Below are 23,986 nucleotides of genomic sequence, written 5' to 3' on the forward strand. Positions count from 1 at the left end.
CCCGGTGGTGGTTAGGTACTATCACCAAAATCGACTGGAACCAGTCTAAGGATTCCAATGAGAATCCAGACCCAACCCACATCATCACGGCTTATATTTTCACGGCAACAGATAGAGGCAAAACTTCTTTGTTTTCTCTTCAGCTGCGTTGTTACAGTTCCTTTTTTATTTCTTTTAATGTTTATTTTTGAGAGCGAGAAAGACGGGGCGTGAGTGGGGGAGGGGCAGAGAGAGACGGAGACACAGAATCCGAAGCAGGCTCCAGACTCTGAGCTGTCAGCACAGAGCCCGACGCAGGGCTTGAACCCATGTTCCATGAGATCACGACCTGAGCCAAAGTCCGACCCTTAACCTACTGAGCCACCCAGGTGCCCCATCAGCTGTGTTGTTAAAGTTTCAAAGCTCAGTCAGTGCAACATACCAGGCATTGAGGGAAAATTTCAGATGTGAACGGACATGACTTTCCAAGAGGGAAAGAGGTTCCTCAACTACTTTTCAAAGCCCGTACTATATGATTTTGAAATAAAAATGTTTCTCTCCTGAAAGGGAGGGAGAGGTTTTAATCTGGGCAGGGCACTGGAGATTTAAAGATCGATCCAATTCAGAGTCCAGGGGTGTCCTGGAGGTGACGGTTCTCAGGGCGGTAGCAGGGTGGTTGCAGATGGAGTTTGCCCCTCTTCTCCATAAATAGGGAAGTGCCCCTCCCCTCAGCAAGGGTTTGTGCATGAGAAAGGGAGGCTTGTTGGAAAGGGCAGCTTTGAAACTTAATTCTCTTTGCCAAGAACTAATGGACTGTCTTCAACATGCATGAAAATATGTTCAGCACGGTGACCAGAGAAGCCAAAATGAGGCCTCCACAGACCTAATTTGGCATCAGTTTATCTCCACGTGAGAAGATCTGGATGTGCTTATTTTACTGGCTGCTGTAACCAAGAAAAAAACAAACAGAAACCCTCCAAAGGTTCACTGAGACAGCAGTCAGTCATGAAAAAGGAATTTGAACCAAGATAACATTAGTTACATTTTATCCACATGTTCCTGAAGCCTGAGCCCTAACAGTTGAACCAATGTGCTTTAGCCTTTCATCATACATTAAAACCTAACCAAATCAGCATAGACTTTGTGTCATTCAAAGAATCTGCATACACGGACACCGCACAGACATCTTTGGACTACTGACAGAATTAAAGGGTTCCAGGACCAAGTGAGACATTTCACTTTCTTAACCATCCTTGTTCTGTGTTTGGAGAGGCCAAAGGGTGGAAGTGGAAATCCAGGGAGAAGATGTAATGGAAGAAATTGCTCACCTGTTTCATGCAGCAATAGCTAGCCTTAATGGAGCTCTGACTACAGGCCAGGAATTTCTCTTTGATAGGATTTCGTTGACTGCTCGTTAACAGTCCTATCAGGTAATGGTGATTATAATATCCATTTTACAGTTGTGGCAATTGAGGCACAGAGAAGTTAAGTGACTCTCCCAACATCACACAACTAGTACAGGACCTATACCTCTTGTGCAAGATTATAGACATCCTCCCCGCCTTTCCCCCCAGCTTCGTGGCTCAGGGTGACCTAAGCAAAATGCTACAGCAGGAAGGGGAGAGGAGATCAGGCTGTGGTATACTGGAGGGGAAAAGCAAAGGGAGGCACTTAAAGTCAAGGCAAGGACAATGTCTCCAAGGACAGTGCAATTTCTCATTAGTAAAGTATTGGTCAAGCTCCCCAGCCTCAGAGGCCTGTCCAGGGTTTCTTTGCTGCCAGGGTCACATTGCTCAACTGCTTGTAGGGGTGCTGCAGCCCTGGAAGGAAGCCCAGGCTGTAGGGCTGCCAGGACCCGGCTGGTCTTCTACTCAAAGACAGAGGAGAACGTCATTCCGGGGTAAATTCTCCTTCAAATGACCTTTCTGAGATAAACCTTGTCTGTTTCAGGGTCTGCTCTCCTTAGTGCATCTTCTCTGGTTCCAAAAAGACATGTCCTGGGGTGTCTGGGTGGCTTAGATGTTGGAGCGTCTGACTGGCTCAGGTCATGATGTGGCAGTCGGTGAGTTTGAGCCCCGCATTGGGCTCTGTGCTGACAGCTCAGAGCCTGGAGCCTGCTGGGGATTCTGTGTCTCCCTCTCTCTCTGCCCCTCTCCCACTCATGCCCTGTCTCTCTCTCTGTCTCCCTCTCTCTCTCTCTCTCTCTCTCTCTCTGTCTCAAAATTAAATAAACATGAAAAAAATGAAACAAACAAAACAAACAGACACATCCTCTGCTATCCAACCAGTTTCCCTGATGTGCTTGAGTACTGGTGACTATGCTCTTGGGGGGAGGGGTGGTGGTGGCGGTCATTCCCACTAGGGTTTTTCTGCAGCGATCCTGTCCTACTGACGGCGGTGTGATGCCTAGGACTGATTGGCTTATCAGCAAAATTTACCTCTTTTTAACTTATGCTGCCTGTTTTCCCTGAAGAATAAAGCTCTGTCTAATCCAAATAATATGGAATATGGAATAATACGGAAATATTTGTAACTGTGATGTCTCTGGTTGGAAACTGAAAAGCAGAGAGGATGTATGCCAACACCTTCCTCCGGGATTTCTTTACCTGCCTTTCAGTATAGGAGCAGAGCCTCTTAGATGTCAGACCATTCACCATTCGTTATTGGTTGCCAAGATGATGAACACCTCGAGTCCTAAAACATGCATTGTTGCAATCATTTGGTTTAAAAAGATATGGATAGTTTCAATAAAAGGAATGACTAGACCAATTAACAAACTTTCTGAATCCAAAGTCAAGCCTTCCTGGTTAAATCTATCATACAATAGACTTATAAGGTCTCTTAGGTTTATTTGTTTGTTTTTTCAACAAGAAGATTCCTTTATAATGGTGAATTTGGTAACACACAATACTAGAGTAATGATGGCTTCAGTCACTGGTCCACAGGAGGCAGTGAGAAGAACCGACTTTCCAGGGCTCACATCACACCGACATCCACACCAGGAACGACTGCCATCGACTGCCAGGAACGACCTCCCTGAAGCTTTGCCCACCTACTGGTTCAGTCAAGAGCTATGTTGCTTTTAATTTGTCATTTTTTAAGTTTATTTATTTTGAAAGAGCGGGGAGAGGCAGAGAGATGGAGAGAGAGAGAGAGAGAGAGAGTCCCAAGCAGGCTCTGTACTGTCAGCGCATAGCTGGATGCAGGCCTCGAACTCATGAACTGTGAGATCATGACCTGAGCCGAAATCGAAAGTCAGATGCTCAACTGGCTGAGCCACCCAGGTGCCCCTTAATTCATCATTTTTGCTCATTGAAGATAAAATCCACCGTAGTGGCGAGATTTCAGCACAACACTCTTTCCAGTCATGATAGATAGGGACATCCCAGCTCTTGATGAGAAACAAAATTTCATTTGACTTCTCTTCAAAGGACTGGAGAGAGAATTTTTTTCTTAATGATCTGTTTCAATATTTGTATGTACTTAAAAAAAAAAAAAGGCAACTCACAGTATATTTATTCTGTGCTCTGTCTCCCTGGAAGATTTCTCATGATCTGGGAGCCAATTAATACACTTCAAAATAAGCAATAAAAATTCTAGTGCAATTCTCAGAAGCAGATGGTGGGCTTGCTGGGGTCGGAGGGGAGAGAAGCAGGTGCCCCACTTGGTAGCAGGGTGCGGCCTTTGGGAAAGCTGAGTGGACACACAGACAGAAGCATCGCCAAGCAAGAAACACAGCCAGGGAAGGCCTGCTTCCTTCTGTGCTCCCCCCAGGTATGGAGGCATCGCCTTTCCCGCAGCCTGACTTCTCAGGGACTGAGGACCCTATCCCTCACTCTCCACTCTCGTGACCTGTATGATAAATTCGGTGGTCTCTGACTGAATCAGGCTTAGGCCAAGAATTGGGAACTAACTCTGGAGGACCCAGGTAGATTTCCTTCAGGCTATTTCAAGCAGGAAGTACCTGGGACACTCACTTCAAGTAGCTGTGAGGCATAAAGGGAAAAGGCAAGGAAAGGAGAAGCTGGAAAGACAAAAGTGATTAGTGGGGCGCCCAGGGGGCTCAGTCACTTGAGAGTCTGACTTCAGCTCGGGTCGTGATCTCACAGTTCATGAGTTCGAACCCCGTATTGGGCTCCCTGCTCTCAGTGCAGAACCCACTTTGGATCCCTCCCACCACCCCCGCTGGCACACACGCTCTTTCAAAAATAAACATTAAAAAAAAAGTGAGTAGCAACACAGTGGCTCTTGACCCAGCTCTGTTTTGTGGGTAAGACCCGCTGCCACGGCCACGTTATCCTTGTGCTGGGGACAGACTATGATGAGTCTTCACAGACACTAGCAGCCTAAGGATATTCCATGCTGCTTTCGTATGTATGTATTATTACAAATAATAATTGGTATCATGTTTACCCGACGTAAATGCAACTGATTCGGTTCATTCCCTTTCGCTACAACTGTTCACTTCCCTGCCCTGAAGAGTTCATGCCTTCAGGCCTGCCATCAGGCTCACCCTGGCTTGCCATCTGCCCTGCTCCCACCATGGGAAAGTGGCCGCAGGTCAAGCAGAGAGGACACACAGTGCCAGAGGTGACTGGAAGGAGGGCCTACCTCAATGAGACTTCTAATTCTGAGAACCTAAGTTACTGTGAAGGACTCAAAGAGGGAGCTGAGCTTAAATGTCACGGCTTTCTTTTTTTAAGTTTATTTATTTATTTAGAGAGAGAGAGAGAGAGAGAAGAGGGGGAGGGGCAGAGAGAGAGGGAGAGAGAGAATCCCAAGCAGCCTCCACACTGTCAGCATGGAGCCTGATGTGGGGCTTGAACTTACAAACCATGAGATAATGACCTGAGCCAAAGTTGGATGCTTAAATGGCTGAGCCACCCAGGTGCCCCAAACGCCACTGTTGTTTTTTTTTTAATATATATTTTGTAATGTTTTATTTATTTTTTGAGAGAGAGAGTGCACAAGCAGGGGAGGGGCAGAGAGAAAGGGGGGGACAGAGGATCCGAAGCAGGCTCCACATTGACAGGCTGAAAGCAGTGAGCCCCACAGGGGGCTCGAACTCATGAACTGTGAGATCATGGCCTGAGCCAAAGTCGGATGCTTGACCGACTGAGCCAACCAGGCATCCCAAAGCTCACTGGTTTTAACTGCAGTTAAAGCAGACTCCGGATGGTCTCAGTCTCCACAAAGGACAACTGGTGGTCATGACAGCACTTGTCACAGAAGCCCTGTCCGCAGGCCGGGCAGTGGTAAGCTGGATGCTGAACTCCTCCCAGCAGCTGTGGCAGTGCTGGATCTCGTACTTGGGCCCCAACCATGACAACCTGGCCGCCTCCTTCACCAAACCTAGTGATACATCAGTGGCTGTCCCCATGCCCCCACGGCATTCTGCACATCCTCCCCCATCTCCCAAGCATCCGGCCTTCCTTGCCCACCCGCCTCAGCAACATCTCACTGGCTCCGTCAGCAGTTGTCACGCACCTGCTCAGGCACTGACCGGGCCTTGGATGAACAGGTGTCACAGAAGCCCTCCCCACAGTGGTGCTTGGTGTTGTTATCTATTTTTTTTTTAAGTTTATTTATTTTTGACAGAGAGACAGAGAGAGTGAGTGGGAGAGGGGCAGAGAGAGAGAGGGAGAGAGGGAGAGAGAATCCCAAGCAGGCTTTGCCCTGTCAGCTCAGAGCCCGATGCAGGGCTCGAACCCACAAACCACGAGATCGTGCTCTGAGCCAAAACCAAAAGTCTGACGCTTAACCGACTGAGCCACCCAGGTGCTCCTTGGTGTCTAGCCGATGGTTGCAGCTCCAGTGGCGGGGGGGATCTGCCCATGAGCCAGAAAGCCACAGCACTGGTGGGCCCATGGCTAAGCTCAGACACGGATTGAGCCAGGACCTTCATTCCAACCAAGAGGCCCTAGGCAGCACTGTTTCTGTCCTTCAGAAATCCGTCAGCTGCAGGCCATACGTGCACAGTCTCGGCCCGCACCAAAGTACCCACAGGACCTTGGTTCCCAAACCATACTGTAGCTACCACAGACATTCGATCACATGCCCAGACCAGGCACAGTTTTCGAAACCCATCCAGGGGGGAGTTGGTGGCAGCTGATATCCTGGGCACTACGCTGACTTCCTTGCCTTTTTCCCAGCAGGCCTTGAGGGAATAAACTCAGTCGTCATGCTGGTGTGTATATCTGCAGTGGCCCCTGACTTGATGAGCTACTCGTTTCCTGTGATTTATGCGGTTCTTACAGCCAGCCCCACGGCAGAGACACAGGAAGGAGCAGGTGAAGTATTCATCCAGAAAAAAAGGAGTTGTGTGCCGTCTGGTCGCTGGGATCTCACTGCTGGGGTGGTCGGTCAGTTGCTCAATGCCTTCAGGGCTTTGAGGAGGACCCAGGGGTGCCAGGCACAGAGAGTGCTGGCACAACGCACGCTGAGGCCCAGAGATGCCTGCCGGGTGGTTGGATGTCCTTGTTCCCTTGTAGCGAATGGAACTGCAGACTTCAGAGCAGCAACCCAGCTTCCAGAGCCGGTTCTGGACAAGCTTCTCTGGCCTGTCTGAGGGGTGATCAGAGCCCAGCAGGTGAGCGTGCACAGTGTCATGGAAAATGACAACCACATCCCACAGGCCACCGTGGGCAGTGGGAGCTCCTCGGTGAAGCGCTTCAGATAAGCTACTGACGTGTCCCAAGGGACTCAAAGAGGTCATTATGCAGCCCATCTGTAGGAGTTCGAAGGATGACGAGGTCTGAGATGGCCAGGACCTTAAGCAGCAGGGGTGTTCTCTGGCTGAGACTCACCCTAGCCCCTAGGAGCCCCTCGGCGTCTGTTACTGCTACTTTGTGGCCTGGGTCACGCACCACTCCCATTTCCATGGTGCCGGGCTCCCGGGCAGGGGAGGGTCTGAAGGCATCAAGGCCATAAAGGAAAGTGTGGTTGAGGTGTGAGACTTCCCATCACCAGTATTTCCGGAGATGGAAACCACCCTCAGGTGCCGCCCAGGTTTGCCGTCCAATTTCCTCTTCACTGGGTCCCAGAATGTCTTTGCTTTTCTCCACCAGAAGGAAACTCACTTCTGGGACGGTCATCTTCCTCTTGGCCTCCTCCTGCTCTTCCTCCTTCAGTAGCCCCCGGACCTTGGTGACACAGTACACAGTGAGGAAGTGTCTCCTGTTGCGAGTCCCCCAAGGCGAGTCCTGTTCTGGAGCCCCAGGAACATGTTGATTTTACAGGCCGGGCACCTCACGGCCGCCCTCTGCCCTTCGCCTGGTGAATGGCCCTTGGGGGCCCTCGCTGGGGATCACTAAGGGGGTGGCCAGGTTGGAGTCTTACCCACTCAGGGTTTCTCAGGTGCTCCTGCAGCTGGTGCTTCTTCTCGAAGCAGAGACACTGGGGGCTGCAGGCAGCACTCACCACACCACAAAGACAGCTTGGTCAGCCCCGCCGCAGGCCTAACTTTTCTGACTTCAGGCCCTTCTCTGCTGGGGGAATCTGGGCATTTGCACTCACATGGGTAAGGAAATCACACACCATACAACTATCCCTGGGCTTTCCCCAGGAGTGAAGACAAAGGCTTTGAGTCTGAAGACTATGCAGAATTTCCACAGAGCTCTGAACACCTTAAAACAAAGCAAAACTGTTTGTTGTCCTATGAGAATATTCACAAATGTTCAAATATTGAATTTTCTTCCTCCACGATTCCCGTATCAGCAGCAATGTTGGTCTGATGCTTTCATTCTCCGCCAGGTGTCAAAATGAACTTGACAGGGGGGTCAAGGGTCTTTCATGGCTTCGAGAGATCTAATGGGTTCACTGAGGTGGGCTTATCAGTTGGGCCTCAGCCACAAGGTTTGGGTAATGCCAGAGAGTGGTCAGGAGCTTTTCAATATAATTGGCCTCACATCAGTATTTCAGGGGGTATCTCAGGGCAGCGTGGTGAGGGCAAGGTGGGGTTGGGTGATAGCTGGACACTGGTGAGGACAGAGGCTCTTCTTCAGGGCACCAGAGGACCCAGCCTCACCCCCATCTCTGTCCCCCTTCTCCTTCACTGCCTCCTGGGCTCCTCCCCTCCTGTTGTCATCCGGGACCCGCTCATAGGTTTAGTTTTAAAACTGTGATTTAAAGCACAATTTAGCTGCTAGCTACTCCTCTGAAGACTTTAACTTCAAAAAAAAAAAAAAAAAAGAATCCAACTGGGGATAATTGTTCACATCTGCCTAATGATGTTTCTATTTGAAGAGACATAATACAATGTAAAATTTTGAGTTGTGATAGCTCTCAGTTTATAACTGAAATCAAAAGGGTAAAAATTCAATGAAAGAGCTAGATACTTCCGAAAGGTATTCTTTATGTGAGGGTTCAAGGCAACACGTTTTGTTAGCAATATCAGAGGTTGATTTTTTTTTTTTATTCTGATTTTTTCTACTTTCATGCAGGTGAGGTAGGGAGGAGCAGATGTTTTGTGTTTGGCAAGACAATAGTTCACTTCAGTACGACTAGATGGCTTCACCTTGTTTGTTCTGTTCATTGCTAAGAGGCCCACGATGCTGTCAGTGGGGCCTGAAATGTGCTGTGGGGAGCCAGCAGGCCTTGGGGGAACTGAAAAAGAAATCATTGCTCTGGCCTCACTCAGTCATCTGTTCCCAGGCAAAATCATACCCTGTCATCCATGAAGATTCAGAGAAACTCAACCTTGACTGAGCTGCTGTTTCTGACCACAGCCCTCATTGTCCTGAGCCCACAAAGGCCTTATTCATGGGACTGAGAACACTAATGCCAGAAAGATGTTAGAAACCAATGGCCCAGGTCATGATCTCACAATTCATGGGATCGAGTCCCACGTCAGGCTCTGTGCTGACAGTGCAGAGACTGCTTGGGATCCTCTCTCTCTGCTCCTCCCCTGCTCTCTCTCTCGCTCTCTCTCAAAATAAATAAACTTAGAAAGAAAGAAAGAAAGAAAGAAAGAAAGAAAGAAAGAAAGAAAGAAAGAAAGAAAGAAAGAAAGACCAATGGCTGAAGAGTAGGCTTGTGTTGGAAAGAACATAGCTCTAGGGAAAGACCGGTGAATGAGGAAGGGTAGGTGTCAGTGGAGTCTGGGGCATGACAGAGAAGAAGTCCAAGGGTGCTGGGAGTTAAACCATTGCCAGGATTCCAATGAAAGACTAATGTGGTCTAATACCAGACAGTAGGTGCTCAATGAATGCTTCTTAACCAGATAAATGGGAAGATGCTGGTCAGAGGATCCTGGGTGGGGGTGGGTTAGGGAACCAGCTTGGGTTGTTAAGGGTCTGTGGAAAGAGTTATTGAAGATTAAACCAGGGGGTTTCCTGGGAGGAACAGGCACCAAGCAGCAGAACTGAATACAAAAGCCAGACTTGTTTAAGTAGGGTGGGGCAGAAACTGCTAGTTGCCTACCCAGCATCTACTCTCCCCTTTTTTCCTTAATAACACAACTGAGATTTTAATCTGGGTGGCAGTGTGCCCAGCCAAGCGCTACATTCATCAGCCACGTTTATAGCTGTGATGGCCATTGAGGCATATGCTTAAGTCGTTGGGTGGGGCTTCTGTGAAGATTCTTTAAGAGGCGTTAGTCTCCTGACACACTCATTTTTTCCCCTTCTCTGTTCCTCATGTGTCTTCTTGGAATAGGAAGATCAATGTGATGGCTGGAGCTCTAGCTGCCACATTGGACCATGAAGTGAATGTGAAGATGAAAGCCATATGCTAAGAATAGCAAAACCCGGGCCCCTTGATGACACTAGTTCCCATACCAGCCTCACTCCAGCCTTCTTTTATGTGAGAGAGAAATAAGCTCATGCTTGTTGAAGCCACTGTTATTTCTTCATTCACCTAGGACATCACAAGCCTAGTGATCTTGAGAAGGCTTTGAAGACTGAAAAATTGGGGTTTTTATTTGTTTTTCATTTTGGTGTATGTATTTGTTTAAGTAAGCTATAAGATAAAGGTGATTAAAAATGACAAAAGATTGTCTGTCTCTCTGAGCTCAGTCATAAAAAGAAACTAAGGGGTTATATATTATTGTGTTATGTGTTTATTTGGCTTAATAAAAACAGGCTTTAATCTCTCACGTAACTGAGAAGTCCAGAGGTCAGGTAGGCTTCAGATAAGGCCCAATACAGTAGCTAGAAAATTCAATGAAGACCCAGTATCTTTGGATGTCAGTGAAGACATCAGTCTCACCTAATGACCATGAGAGTCCTGAAGCTCTTGGCAAAGTCTTCTTGCATCTAGTCCAGGTCCCCAAACTAATCCTGTGGCTAGGATGGCTAGGACAATGGAGCCCACTAGATGGACCACTCAGAGACTTGTAATGAGGCTTTTCCTCCCAAAGGCATTGTTGGGAAGCATGGGACCCTTCTAGGAGGGAGGAAAGGAGGCGAATGCATGTGGGGAGGTCACCTCTCCTGGCCATGTTCACCAGCTAGCGTTATGTAAAGGAGCTCCAGTTTTTAAAAAGGCAAAGGTCTGTTGCTCTCAAATGACTTTTTACTAGCCTGGAAGCCAGTAATAGGCTTATTGGTTTGAGGTAAGGCATAGGATTTCCAGAGAACCTTTCCTACTCTTACTTTCATTCATTGATTCAACAGTAAATATTTCCTGGGTGCTAGTTATGGGTCATGCAGCTGGCAGGTTGTGCCTGAGAGGATAGGCACATATTAAGCCATTAGGATCGGTCGGCACTAGCAGATGGGGGTACCCAGACTCTTTCAGAAAGTCAGAAAACAAGCAGGAGGGCCTGGGGAAAAGGACAGGTAAGTCTTTCTAGGGATAAAGGAATGGGACTAGCCATTGTGCATAGGGGGATGCCCAGAAAGAGCACATCTATGTAGGGGCCTCAGCAAGGCCCCTGCGTAGGTTGAGTTCCGTAAATCTGAGAAAGACAGAGTGGAGTGGGGGTGCATGTGGGGACTTCATGTTGTGCCCTTTTAGCAGTCTGACCAGGGCTGGCTTTGCGATTAGGGTTCTGAATTTCCCGGGTTAGAAAGTCTCTGCAGGGGAGGATGGGTAGGATGAGTGGTTCCTAATGTGGGCTTGGGAGAGTTTCAGAGGTAAAATGCCAGGAAGTGAGAGTAAATCCCTGAAACTCCCAGGGAGAATGTTTCCCAATCCAACTAGCTTGCTGCTCTCCTGACCCTGGAACAGCTTGGGGGTTTTCAGTTTATCATGACACAATTCTTTTCTTCCTGCAGGAGTCAGAGAATAAGGGCTTCGTAACCCAAATAGTTCACAGTATGGTATTTGTCTCTATTTAAAATCATCTCCCATGGGGTTCAATTAACAATTTACATGTCAAATTATGTCACACCCATTACTTGCTCTAATTTGGTCAGGCTGGGTCAGGCAGTCCCTGAACTGATGGAGCTCCTTGCCTCCCAGCTGACAGGCGCAGCCTCAGCGCCCGAGCTGTCCTTGGCCTGAACTGCGTCAGGGTGTGATATCCCACTAGGAGTACCAGGCAACACTGTGTGAAAGGTCAAGTTCATGACGACAGCGATCTGTAATAAAGCCCCATTTATCAGAGCTTTGCCCCTGGAGACTGGAGTATGTGGGCTTGAATCCTGGCTCTCTCATTCAGCAACTATGTGATCTTGGGCAAGTTCTTTAACCTTCCTGAACCTCATTTTCCACATCTGTAAAATGGGAGTGCTCATAACATTTCATTTACAGGACTGTAATTGAGGATTAAATGAGATAATGCATGTAAAACATTTGGCAGAATGTCCAGCACTTAATAAGAACTCTGTGCTAGCTATTTCCTAGTAGTAATACTTAATTTTTTTTTTATCTTGTTCAGTCCTTCAAAATTGGGGCTCCTCCAAGGATTACCTACAGGAAATATTTCACCAGCCCTCCAGAAACCCAGAGAAGACAGGCAGCCCTTCCTGGAGGGCATGCGGGGTGGCCAGAGAAGCCACAGTGGTATTTTGACACTAGAATGATTAAAAATGAGGCAAGAGTAGCCTTGACTTTAGGAACAGCTCTATTGTGGGTACAGAAAACTTCTCCCTTTGCCACGTGGGATCACAGAATGCCTTTGTGTGGCCATTCAATTGGTCTGCAGAGCTCCAAGAAGCAGATATAAGAGTGCCGGGTCAGTCATTCTCTCCATTTTAAATAGAGGTAAACTGAGGCACAGAGCAGTCTACATACGAACCGCAGTTCTTTCCCGCCTCTCAATGGACAAGTGAAGCCGTGGTAATTACAGAGCTAGAAGCAGAAGCTCCTGCCCAAATGACTTGAGACTGAGGCATCTGGGTCATCAACCACAACGGAAGCTGATATTGGGGAAATTATCTGGGGTTACAGGCACAAAGACTGTGCCTCTTATTGTCTTCTACACCCAGAATCTCTGCGGTTGTGTGCTACCCCCTTTGTGGGTACATCCAGCAGGTGGTGTATTATAGAGAAAGCCCCGATGATATTCAAGAAACCTATACTCTGACCCTAGTCCTGCCAAACCAGCTGTGTGACCTTGGAAAAGTTACTTTACCTCAGATTGTACTTCAGAAACAGAAGTGAAGGGCTTAAATGACATCAGTGTTTCCCAAGCCTGACAGCTCATGACTGCACACTGTGTGTGTCAGGGGGTGGGGTTGGGGGTGGGGTGGGGTGGGCAGAGCTCTGTAGCATGGAAATCTGTATTTTGCAAGTGTTCTCGGTGATTCTAAACAGCAGTCACCATTGGCAACTCTGGATAGATGCTATCGGAAGTGCCCCTAGCTCCAGTGTTTTCCAAAGCCAAAGCCCCTTTTACCACATTCCACACAATTCCACACAGTTCAGGCCAGAGATGGCAGTCCTCATAGTGAAACCCCATGAGAAAGTCAGTGTGTAATCCCAGGGAGGAGCCAACATGGCAGGGCATCTGGCTAGGGTGGTGCATGGGAGAGGGCGGCCGCATGTTCTGGGGCTCAAGGTCCCTGCCTGTTTCTTGGCCAGCTGGGCTTTGGAGCCTGCAAACTGGGCTCGCCTGGGTCCAGTAGTGCTTTGACCCTGACTGTGCCCATCCACTGCCTTGCTCCTGAGGGTCTGGGGACTTCTCACCACTGGGCTGTGGTCTAGAACACCAAATACACCTGTCCTGAAACTGAAAAACACATCAAGAATCCCAACAAGCTGGCCTTGCATCCTCGAGGCTGGCATCCATCACGTGTGCTTTTGAGTTCAGTCATGTGTCTCCAGCTATCCTAGAGTTACAAAAAGTTCCTCTTTTAACGAGGAGCTGTGGAATGCTAAGGCTAAAGCTGCCTTTCGCTCTTTGAAAAGTTTCACTTATGGGTTAATCCTGACATTCTTTGGCTTTAGTAAATGCGCAGGAGGTTTTTGTGTTTGTGGGGGGGGCCGAGGCAGGAATCAATCATGGCTCTTGGCCTGAATTTGATCCAGGAAATGTGTGTCTAGACTCCCTCTGGGTGGCAGAGAGAACAGGGGAGCGGGGTTCCATGGCGGGAGCTTCACTGGGGCCCCTTGTGCCTACAAGGCACCCAAGCAGGAGAGGGGCTGCACAGGTGCGTTGGTGGGGGCGGGAGAGGGTATGCCTTGGCCAGTGGGGGCAGCCACCACTTGTTCATGCACTCTGCTACCATGCGCCAATCAAAGTCTAGTGTTGCTGACACTCCCAGTTCTTGAAAGGAGTCAGAAATCTCAATCTTATCTGAATTCTTCTAATTTTAAAATGCTGAAACATTTAGTTTAGAAAATTCCTCAGATCAAGCAAATCATAACATCCAGCCACAGACTGGGACTCTGAGTAGAGAGCCTGGCCTCTAGCACTGATCTAGGGGACTCTAATATTCTGCTTCCAAATGAGCAGAGCCCCCAAAGGAGGTTCTCAAGTCTTAAGAGCGAAATCCACCTTCTACTTGGCAATTTCCTTTGTTGGAGGGAAAGAAGGCCCTGGCTTTCTGAAATCCTAGAAGTCCCCTTTCTCTGACGCAACATCATGGATCTATGGTCCCCACCTTCCCTCTCCCTCTGTCTGCCCTTGCTCCCAGTAACCCCCAGTAACAGACAGCCCACTCCCTGGACCATGTCAGGTGTGATGTCCAGTATATAAGCTGTACCACTGTCTCTGTTCTTATGTTAGACAACATTCAAACCCAAATAACAGATGACACCTTAGGACATGGACAACCTCGAGCTATCAACTTAGTTTTAGAGGTAAATAATTTGTGTACTTTGGTACTCTATCAAAACAATTTACTCATGACACATGTCCCAGAGGATTGGTAGTAGTAGTTCTAGAATTTCTATATAGGAAAATCTTGGGGGTAGCATTTTGTTTGGCAGCAAGGAATTGCTAAATGACTTTTCCTAAAGCTACATAGTATATTAAATGCTCTTTTTTTCTTAAATTGCACACTTATCTAAAAACCAAAGAAAACCTCTAGGAGCCAAACCTTGGCCCTGTCATTGTGATTGGTCAGGACACATGCAAGGACAAAAAGATAGGCAGAGACATCACCCCCCTTCTAAATGGGGAGGGGGATGGGCAGGATGGGGTCCCAGAACAATCCAGGTGTAACATAAGCCCCATAGCTCAAGAAAACATTCAATTTGGATGTTGAGAATTTTAAGCCTCGTTCCTGAAAGTGTCCTGGATGAAGAGGATGCATTCTTGACCACCAGGCTGAGCCATTCTGGAAAAAACCAAACCTGCTCCTTGGCAAAGGTCAGTGGTAATGTCAGAATGTCCCAGACACCTGCTCCCATGAGCTTCTTCCCCCAAGCAGCCAGATGGCCCATTATGACCAACACGCAGCTATCCCGGCCTGGTGCCCTGGCTCATTGGCAACAGATGGCCTGGGCGACAGGGACTTAACCCCATTGCTCAGACTGTAGCCCAGGGGATTCTGCTCATGGTCCCCCTTCTTGGAATCAGCAAACTCAAGGGACCCCAGGGAAGATTTTCTTAGAGTTTACTTTGGATTAACCTCTAAACCCTAGAAAAGTATCATAAAATGTAATACTCCTTACTTGTCAGGAAGTGGTCGAATTCTCCCCCATCACCATAATGCTACTATTTGGTATTATTTCAAGTAAGTGATCCATGTATAACCCAGAGGGTTATTTACTTTAAAATAAACAAGTAAGCCATTGACCCTTCACTAAATTGGTGGTTTCATCACACTTAATAACTGCCTCACCAGCACATTGTTCCCTTCTGGAAAACCGGTCATCAGCAACTGGCTGGAAATCACACTGTTCTTGCTTAAATTTATCTAATAATCGATGGTTTGACATTACTTTTTTCCCTTTCACTTTTTAAACACCGTAGTAATTCAACACTGAAAGGAATGCGATGTTTGTAGCTTATGCTTCTCTCAGGGAACAAAGGAATCTGGCAGGACATACACACAGGTATGGACAGACACACAGGTGTGAACCTGCCTTCAGAGTCATGTACCATTAGTGTTTTTCAGTTGGAGTGTGTTTGGGGGTTCAGGGGGACAAGAAAGCCACTTGTGCAGCAGGGCTGGTCCACACTGCAGCTTCCTCTGTCCTAAGCCACGCCCCTGCAGTGGGGGGGGGGGGGTTCCTGCTGTGCTCACAGGCACCGTTGCTTCCATCTGCCTCACTGAGCTCACCACAGCACTTCCTCCCTTGGGCCAGTATGGCCAGTAAACCCAGCCCCAGCAGAGGCTCCCAGCTGAGCATCTTCAAGGCCCTTGCCCTGCTCCCAAAATGCGGGCTAAGTCACATGGTGACATCAAGGGCAGGACTGAGGCTTGGGGCCACTTCGCAGGGTGACCACCTTTCGACTTTTCATTTCGGTTTAGAGCTCTGTTGGATTTCTTTGTCTCAAATGCCTTCATCAGTCTGCAGCTCTCCCAGTTTGCTCTGTGTTAGTCTGCTAAACACAGATGATAAGATGACAGATGAGACACGAGTTTTGGTAACATTAGTTCCTGGTAACACGAGATGTAGATGATATGTGTGCGATTTTTCCACACGCATTCAGCTTGTTAAAGAACCAGAATCTGGGGCGCCTGGGTGGCTCAGTGGGTTGGGCGGCCGACTTCGGCTCAGGTCATGATCTCACGGTCCGTGAGTTCGAGCCCCGCGTCGGGCTCTGGGCTGACCGCTCAGAGCCTGGAGCCTGTTTCGGATTCTGTGTCTCCCTCTCTCTGACCCTCCCCTGTTCATGCTCTGTCTCTCCCTGTCTCAAAAATAAATAAAACATTAAAAAAAATTAAAAAAAAAAAAAAAAGAACCAGAATTCGACTAAGTAAATTTAAAGGTCTAATCGGCTTTATTCAACAATTCGTGAATCAGGCAAATGGAAGGGTGTTCTGAGGAGCTATACAAAATGGAAGGCTTTTATAGGCAGAAAAGGGGCGGGGCAAAAAAGTTACTAGCAAAAGAAAAGAAAGGATTGTTTCCGGCAAGGTCACCTTCCCTTAGGAGTCAGGGCAGGGGTCTTAGGCAGATGACCCACTAGTGCTGACCAGGAAATTTTAGACTGACTGGTTTAAAACCCACTCCTGGGAGAGACTGAAACTGCAATTAGATTAGGTGCTAAATCTTGGGTTGGGCCTAACATAAGTGACTCCATTTTGGGTTTGTTGTTCCCTTTTTTTTTTTTTTAATTTTTTTTTTTAACGTTTATTTATTTTTGAGACAGAGACAGAGCATGAACGGGGAAGGGGCAGAGAGAGAGGGAGACACAGAATCGGAAACAGGCTCCAGGCTCTGAGCCATCAGCCCAGAGCCCGATGCGGGGCTCGAACCCACGGACCGCGAGATCGTGACCTGAGCTGAAGTCGGACGCTTAACCGACTGCGCCACCCAGGCGCCCCTGTTGTTCCTTTTTAACAAGCCTCAACACTTGCACATACAGCATCTTCAGAACAGAGTGATTTTAATTTCTTTTTTTAGGGAATGATAGCAATGCAGCAAATACAAACTGCCTAAGAACACTTACTGTTTTCCAGGCACTTTTGTAAGACCACGAAATTCAACATCAGAAAGTCCCTGCCTTCTGAAGTTTTACAGTTTCGCGAAAAGACATTCTTGCTAACAAGTACAAATCCGAATTACTCTCTCTTCTCATGTGAGGGTGCTTATAAGCAGGGGTGAGAAGGAGCCTGCAAAGTGGGGGGCAAGCAACAGGGAGCCATGGGCTGGACATGGTCTATACTTTCCTGGAATCAAAGGTCCTCAAAGACTTGGAGGGAACACTAATTTGTTTTTTATTAAAATAACCACAACACTACTGTGGAATCACATGCAAAGATCATAGAGCCCACTCCACCCCCCTCCTCCCTTGCAGCCCCTCCTCCATCCATGTCTCCTAGTGGAAAGGATGCAGTGGTGGAGGCGCTGGAGGGAGAAGGGGCAGCTGGAACTGTGAGTCAGACAGAGGGCGGAGGCGCTAAAGAGGTGTAACCCCCTGCCAGGGGGAGGTCCACTGCCCAGGTTAGAAGGAGAAACACAGAAATGCTTTTGGAGGACAACGCAAACTTCAGTAGCTCTTCATGTGTCACAAGTGGGGGAGGGGCACTCACTAAGCACTTCAAACTGGGGAAGACAGTCTTTGAAGCACCCCAGGGTCCTCTCGGTTGCGGGCTTGTCTGCTTTGAAGCTCTCCTCCACTCTCCAAGGGCAGTGGGGAGGCCCTCAAGTGACTGAAGCAGAGAAGTTGCTTGGAAGAGAAAGAGCAGAGGGCACCACGTTATGTCCTCCGGCTAGTCAGCCAGGCAGGAAGCCCTGCTGAGCAACTTTGGTTTCAGTTGGAAACCTTGTGTCATGTTCTTGTCCATGAGGCAGCAAGCAGCCTAGGGGAGTGTGGTTAGATTTCCTGTTCCTTGGGGCGTTTGGGGGTGGGGGGTGAAGCAATGGATAAGGGGAGAAGTGATTTCGAGAGGAGGTGGAGGTCACACAGAGGGTTTTACATTCACAAAGGCATTTCTGCTGTGGGGAGAACGAGTGGCAACTGCCTCTGGAACAGGCCACTGGAGATTCCAGAGGAGGGATCCACCCAGGCCTCCTCGCTTGTGGCTTTAATTATCCAGTTAGTCATTGGTTTACTGTCATCCAAGTTTAATAAGCTTGACAGTGACCTGTGAGCCAAAAAGTTGGCCAGGCTGGGGGCGGGAGGTGGGGGGATGGGAGGGGTGGGAAGCACCACTCTGGGCTGTCGGCAGGCTGAGGCAGGATCCACAGAGCCCACTAGCCCTGGGGAAGTGGGGACCGCCTGCCTTTTCTTTTCTTTCTTTGCAGCTTGTGATCTTGAACACAGGGCCCCAGGCACTGACCAGGCCAGTTAAACTGAAGAAATTTAAGAAGCAACAGCTTATAACTAACTGCTCAGAGAGAAGTTTCACTAGCACAGAGCAGCCTTGGAAAGCAGAACCTGATTGACAAGCCAGGGAGGGTGTGGGTGAGGCGCTGGGATCCTGACAGTCACTGGGCTCCTCACCCAGTTTTGCACGGGAAGCGGCAGATCCCCTGTTGGCCCTGGCCCCCTGCCCATGCCCTGGGAGGAATGAGCGCGTTTGGGTGGCATCCTCCTGAAGGGGGATAGGCAGGGTTTTGTCCCCCTGACCTTGGAGCGAAGCGTGAAGCTCAGTGTGCACAGGTCACGCTTCCATTTTGAGAAGCCTGATCCGTCCGACCTAACACACGGCTCTTTGTCTTTTGCACAACAGGACGGTCCCGCTCCTAGCTCAGCTCAGCGCATGTTCTGGCTTCCAGCTTCCCTCCTGAGCACCTGGTGGCTGTCGGTTTACTGTGACCTCACTGCCATTATATCTGCCTGGGTTTACATTTGCAGCATCTCACCAGGGCTGCCAGAATCCATCTCCCAGGCAAGGCTTTCTCCACAGAGGCTGCCGGGCCAGCAGGAGAGGAGACCTCCGATCCATCTGTCAGCATGTGAATAATTTCATCCACACATACTTCTCTTCCAACCCCCCGGGCTATTTTAGTTTCCCTGAACCGTGCAAGCCAAAGGCGCCTGTCAGCCTGCTCCCTCTCATGAGCAGGACGCATCCCCTTGAGCGCTCCAGGAGCCCCACCACACTGGTTTCTTTGTGAGGTCATCTTTGCAGTGGTTTCCGGGCACTCTGGCCTCCTTCCTGATAGCTTCACACATGCTGGTTTGCCAGAGTTCAGTTCAGTAAAAACATAAGGGCCTCTGAGGGCTCACCCCTGTGCTGTGCATGGTGGGAGATATGAAAATCACGGGGGGGTATCTGGGGGATAGGGTGTAGTCAAGAGTCACCCAAGGTGGGTCGCCCAACTTGAGTCCCAAAGAGAGAGAGTTCAGTTGCCAATTAGATTGGGGAATTTCGACAATTCAAAACACATATTTATATATCAAAGGTTCTGAGAAGTCCTGTCATAAAGAAATTCTGTTCCCCCTTTTTAGCCTACCATTTCCCCAACCCAGCATAATATTGACCATGAAACTCTTCTTATCACAACGACTTACATCTCGATGAACCAATTCATGGTTTTTTGTAATGCATTTTAGGAAATGATCTAAAAGTGGTTTTCGGTCTAAGGAGGCACCTCAATCTCCAGGGTATTTGGATTTAGATGGTGGCATTTTTGCCTGTCACCAAGATGGGGGGGGGGGGTGCTTTGGGCATTCGCTGCAGCGGGGTTGGTGGGGGGCAGCTAGTGATCTACACCTCCTGCAGCCCAGCCTGTCCTCACTAAGCCAGGAAGAGCTGTCCTGCCCCAAATGGCCACGATGCTCCCATCCCCCACTGAGAAGCAGTGGTTGGACAAGTGCTCAGCATTTTGTTAGAAACAGTCTCTGCAGGTCCAAACACCCTGCTATCTTCTCCGCCTTCAGATTCCTTGCTTCCTCTTGTTGGGGCGCCTGCATGGTTCATTCTTGGCCTTCAGTGAGTCTGGTCTGAGCTGGAGGTGACAGAGGCTACCAGAGGGCAGGGCTCCTTGGTTCCATCTATTCTGGACATGAAAAAGGTTGTGTTCAGGTGACCCTTGGCGGGTGAAGAGGAAGCCGCTCACCTACCTGACAGTCCTCTCGCCTCACCCCGCAGGGAAAAGAATGCCTCCTGGCTCAAGCCTAAAGTGAAAACGCCTGGCGCTTAGCCAAAGTCAGGTGGCTTGAGAAAGACAGTGAAAACGCCGGGCACAGCCCTCCGTCCTTCAGGGGTAAAGCGGAGGAGACCCCGCACCCAAGATCCGCAATTCCAACTCCAAGGATCAGCGGTGCCCCTGCTCCTGTCAAAACAGAAAACGCCCATGGCAACCGGCAAGTGTGGCCTGAAACTGCAGAGTGTGTGTTTAACAAAACAAGGGTGGCTCATTGATAGAGTCGCCCCAGCGAGCGCCTGGCCGGGCGCCCGCGAGGCAGCAGGTCCTGGGGGGGCGGCTCGGGCTGGAGCTGAGCTGGCTGGGTTTGCCTGCGGGGAGGAGCCGCTGCCGCCAGCACGCCTGCAGCCCCCCCTCCGCCCCCGCCCCGGGCGATGCTGCCTTGGACTTCTGACCCGCAGGTGCGCAGTCAGCCTCCTGGCCCTCACTCAGCGGGAGGAGGTCCATCTCTCTTCTCACCGCCCGCTGCCCCGCAGGACTGGGCGTGTTTTCTGGAGCAGTCAAAAATGATCCTCTCCCAGCCCGGGAGGTGGGGGGCGGGGGGCGGGGGGTTGCTCGCGTGAATTGCCTCTGTGCTGTTTCCCCCTTCCTCTTTCTCTCTCAGGATTAGTGTGGTGAGGGGCGGAAGGAGGAGTTGCCATGTAAAAATTTTTGAAAATAACTTTTAGGGCAACATCGTGCCAAGTGTGCAGCCCAATAGCCCCCATTTTATAGATGAGGACACTGAGGTCCAGGGAGATCAGATTTGAAGTCATGCTGCTGGGGAGCTGCCAAGCCAGGTAGAGGACCCTGGTGCCCACATTCACTATTGTTTTCCCTTCTTTAACACCCATTGAGGCAACATGTTGATTTGTTTCTCAGTTACGAAGAATTGTTAAAACTTGACAGCTGGGGTTAGGGAGTGAGCCAAAAGGCCTTTCAATATTAAAGCAATGTCTTAAGCAAATTTGGGGGTCTTCTGGCTCTCCACCAGAAGGTAAATTTGACTTCATATTTACTATCAATTGGAGTCCAGGCATGCATAACTCTGTAAAATTAGATGACGTTGTGTAGTTACTGTTAAAATGTAAATGACTTTTCTGTTCAGTAGAGAGGCAAATGATTTCTATCTGGTATAAAAAATAACCCCAAAGGTTATGGTTTTGTTTGCTGCCCCATAGGACATTAACCAGTTTTGAATCTAACTTTGTGGTCTTCAGCATTCCTTTTTGTTCTTTACGTGCACAAAAATCTTTGTTCCCATGTTGTAAACCAGCTTTGTTACCCTGAGGATTCTCTCAGTAATGGATTAATTAAATCGACACATACTCATCATTCCTTGTCAAGGCTTCATGTTCCTCTTCCTCTAGAGTCCCCCTCAATCCCCTATCAGCTGAAGTACACACTAAACACCCATTGCCGATTTTCACATGACATCAGGGGGCACCTGGGATACATGCTCCCCAACTTTGCAGAGTAAAAGAAATCCCTGTGATTGTCAGAAACACACTAGGACTGTCAAAAGTGTACAAACTCTACATGTTACTCCAAATAATCTGTTCCCCTCCCCTCTCATATTTTAATCATGCCATGTCTATGAGCAGGGGCTGGGGGCTCTGGCCTGCGAGACACCTGCTCTGCTCTCAGGCCCACAAAAAAACCTATGCTCACACACAGAGCCATACCAGTGGCCCCACCCTGCGGGGTCAGGCACCTGGTCCAAGCAGCAGTCCACTTACTGATTGGTCAGCCAGTGAAGGCTCAGCCCAGCTATGCTAATGAGGTCTTCTATCTTGGCAAATTTGACAGGCAAATTCTACGTGGAACACTTAGTGGTAAAGGAACAGATAAGGCAGACATTTGAGGTCCTGAAGCAGCAGACACTTAAATAAGCAGCAAGAAGGGCAGGGGAAGAAATGACTATCTGAAATGCCCCACTGGCAGAAGATGAGGGCAAGGATGGGCAAAACCTATTGCTGGGCTGGCTGGGAGATGGGGCGTCTGTGTTTAAAGCTGTGTTTGATTTCGAAAGACCTCTTGGTTCCTGACCTACATCTAGCACTCTGTCAGGCTCCACAGAGTTCTGTCGCCCTGTTCCTCCCAACAGGTGAGCCATGCAGCTTGTCCTGGGTTGCCATTAGACCTGCCATTTGGTCTATGGCCCTTACTTTCTTATCAATGTGTGGCCTTAAAATAAAGCCCACAGTGCTGGAGGGAACCTAGTGGGTCTCTGCTCCTTCCAATCAAAAGACCTTGATTCATTCTCTCACATTTTCTTTAAATTAAAATTTTTTTTTCTTTTGAGAGAGAGAGAGACAGAGCTTGAGCAGGTGAGGGGCAGAGAGAGAGAGGGAGACACAGAATCCGAAGCAGGCTCCAGGCTCTGAGCTGTCAGCACAGAGCTCAACGCGGGGCTCAAACTCATGGACGGTGAGATCATGACCTGAGCTGAAGGACGCTTAACCAACTGAGCCACCCAGGCACCCCTCGCCTTTTCTAATAACTTAATAATTTAAATACTAGCACAGGGGTCTTTATTACCTTTTATTTAGACAACTCTGTTGAGGGACATCAAGAATTTTCTAGGAAAGAGCAAGTTTTCTTGGTTAGAGCTGTCCTTCCCTTCTGCTTCCCTCTGTTCATTTATGTTCGATCATTCATTCATTCTCTCCACAAGCACACCATTGATTCTAAAATGAATAAGGCAGCATCCATGCTTTGAAGAAGAGCCCAATCTTGCAAGTACAGGGTTAAGGGACTGGGGTCAGTGCTGGAGTGAAATGAGACAATAGGGGCTACATGCTCCCCCGAGGTGGGGGTGGGGAAGGGCACCCCTTCTCTCCATGGCCTGCATTGGAAGCTTTCCCTCTTGGCTCTCCTACGAATGCTGGCTTTCATGCCTCTGGCCTGGAACCACATGTAACCAAAGCCATATGTTCAACTTGGATTAGTTAAATGGAGGCCTCAGCAAATTTCTGGTCCTGCTTCTGATGCTTTCACGCTACAATATCTTTAACATTTGTTGCTGTGTGTTGTTTGTTATGTTTAACCCTGCGGCCCAGATTCTATTAGTCTGTAAAGTTTACATGGGGAGAGACTTCTGGTCTTGAATTTTTAAAATAAGGATTATTTTTGGCTTATTCCATGAGAACATGTCGTGTCTTCTCTAGGTTGGGCTTGAGAGGTTCGCAGTCCTGATTTTTCTGGGAGATGACTGTAATCTTAACGGATTCTACAAAACACTGTTAAGAAAAGGCTGTGCTGTAAACTCAAAGTCCTGATCCTTGGTTCTTAGCACCAAAGTGCTGAAAAAATTAAATTCCCAATCCAGTTTCTAACCACGGATATCCAAGCACCCAAGATGGCAGGGAGAAGGGAAGAGGAGGTGCTCTTCCTGGGAATGGGCATCCGAGGCTTGACCCAGCCCTGGGCAGGCCGGAGAGACCAGCAGCACTTGGCGGGCAAGCGTGCATAAGAGTAAACCTCACTGTGTTCCCTGGACTGCAGGCCATGGTGCTGCTGCTCTGGCCATTTCCCACTCTCCTCCAGGGCCCAACACCAGTGCTGGTGACATCAAGGCAGCTTTGGTCATTTTTCTTTGGGGAAGGGTGGTCACAGTGATGAAGGGTCCCTATAACTTGTGCAAGTCCCCGAAACTACAGGTCAAAGCCTCAGCTTCCTCTGCAGTGCAGGCAAGAGCACCTGCTTCAGAAGGTGACAGTGACCTGGCATGGAGGCAGGTGTGCGTGTATGTGTGTCTGTGTGTGCGTGCACGCGTGTGTAAAGAGCCCAAGGTGCTCACTAGTGGTATCTATGGGGATAATTTTGGGGAAGGGGCCAGAGATCGTCCTTCTGATCCTCATATCCATAAATGTGAGCTGGAGCAGCTTGCAGACACACACAGGACACTCCTGGCTGTGAGGCTGGGTGT

The 23,986-nt window shown here is 48.9% G+C and overlaps 1 pseudogene; it reads right to left on the minus strand.

The window, feature by feature from the left end:
• Positions 1 to 3,584: 3,584 nt before the first annotated feature.
• Positions 3,585 to 10,232, minus strand: LOC106989072 (zinc finger FYVE domain-containing protein 1-like; annotated as a pseudogene).
• Between the last annotated feature and the right edge of the window lie 13,754 nt (positions 10,233 to 23,986).

The sequence above is a fragment of the Acinonyx jubatus genome, chromosome B3, assembly GCF_027475565.1.
Source record: "Acinonyx jubatus isolate Ajub_Pintada_27869175 chromosome B3, VMU_Ajub_asm_v1.0, whole genome shotgun sequence".
Taxonomy (NCBI): Eukaryota; Metazoa; Chordata; class Mammalia; order Carnivora; family Felidae; genus Acinonyx; species Acinonyx jubatus.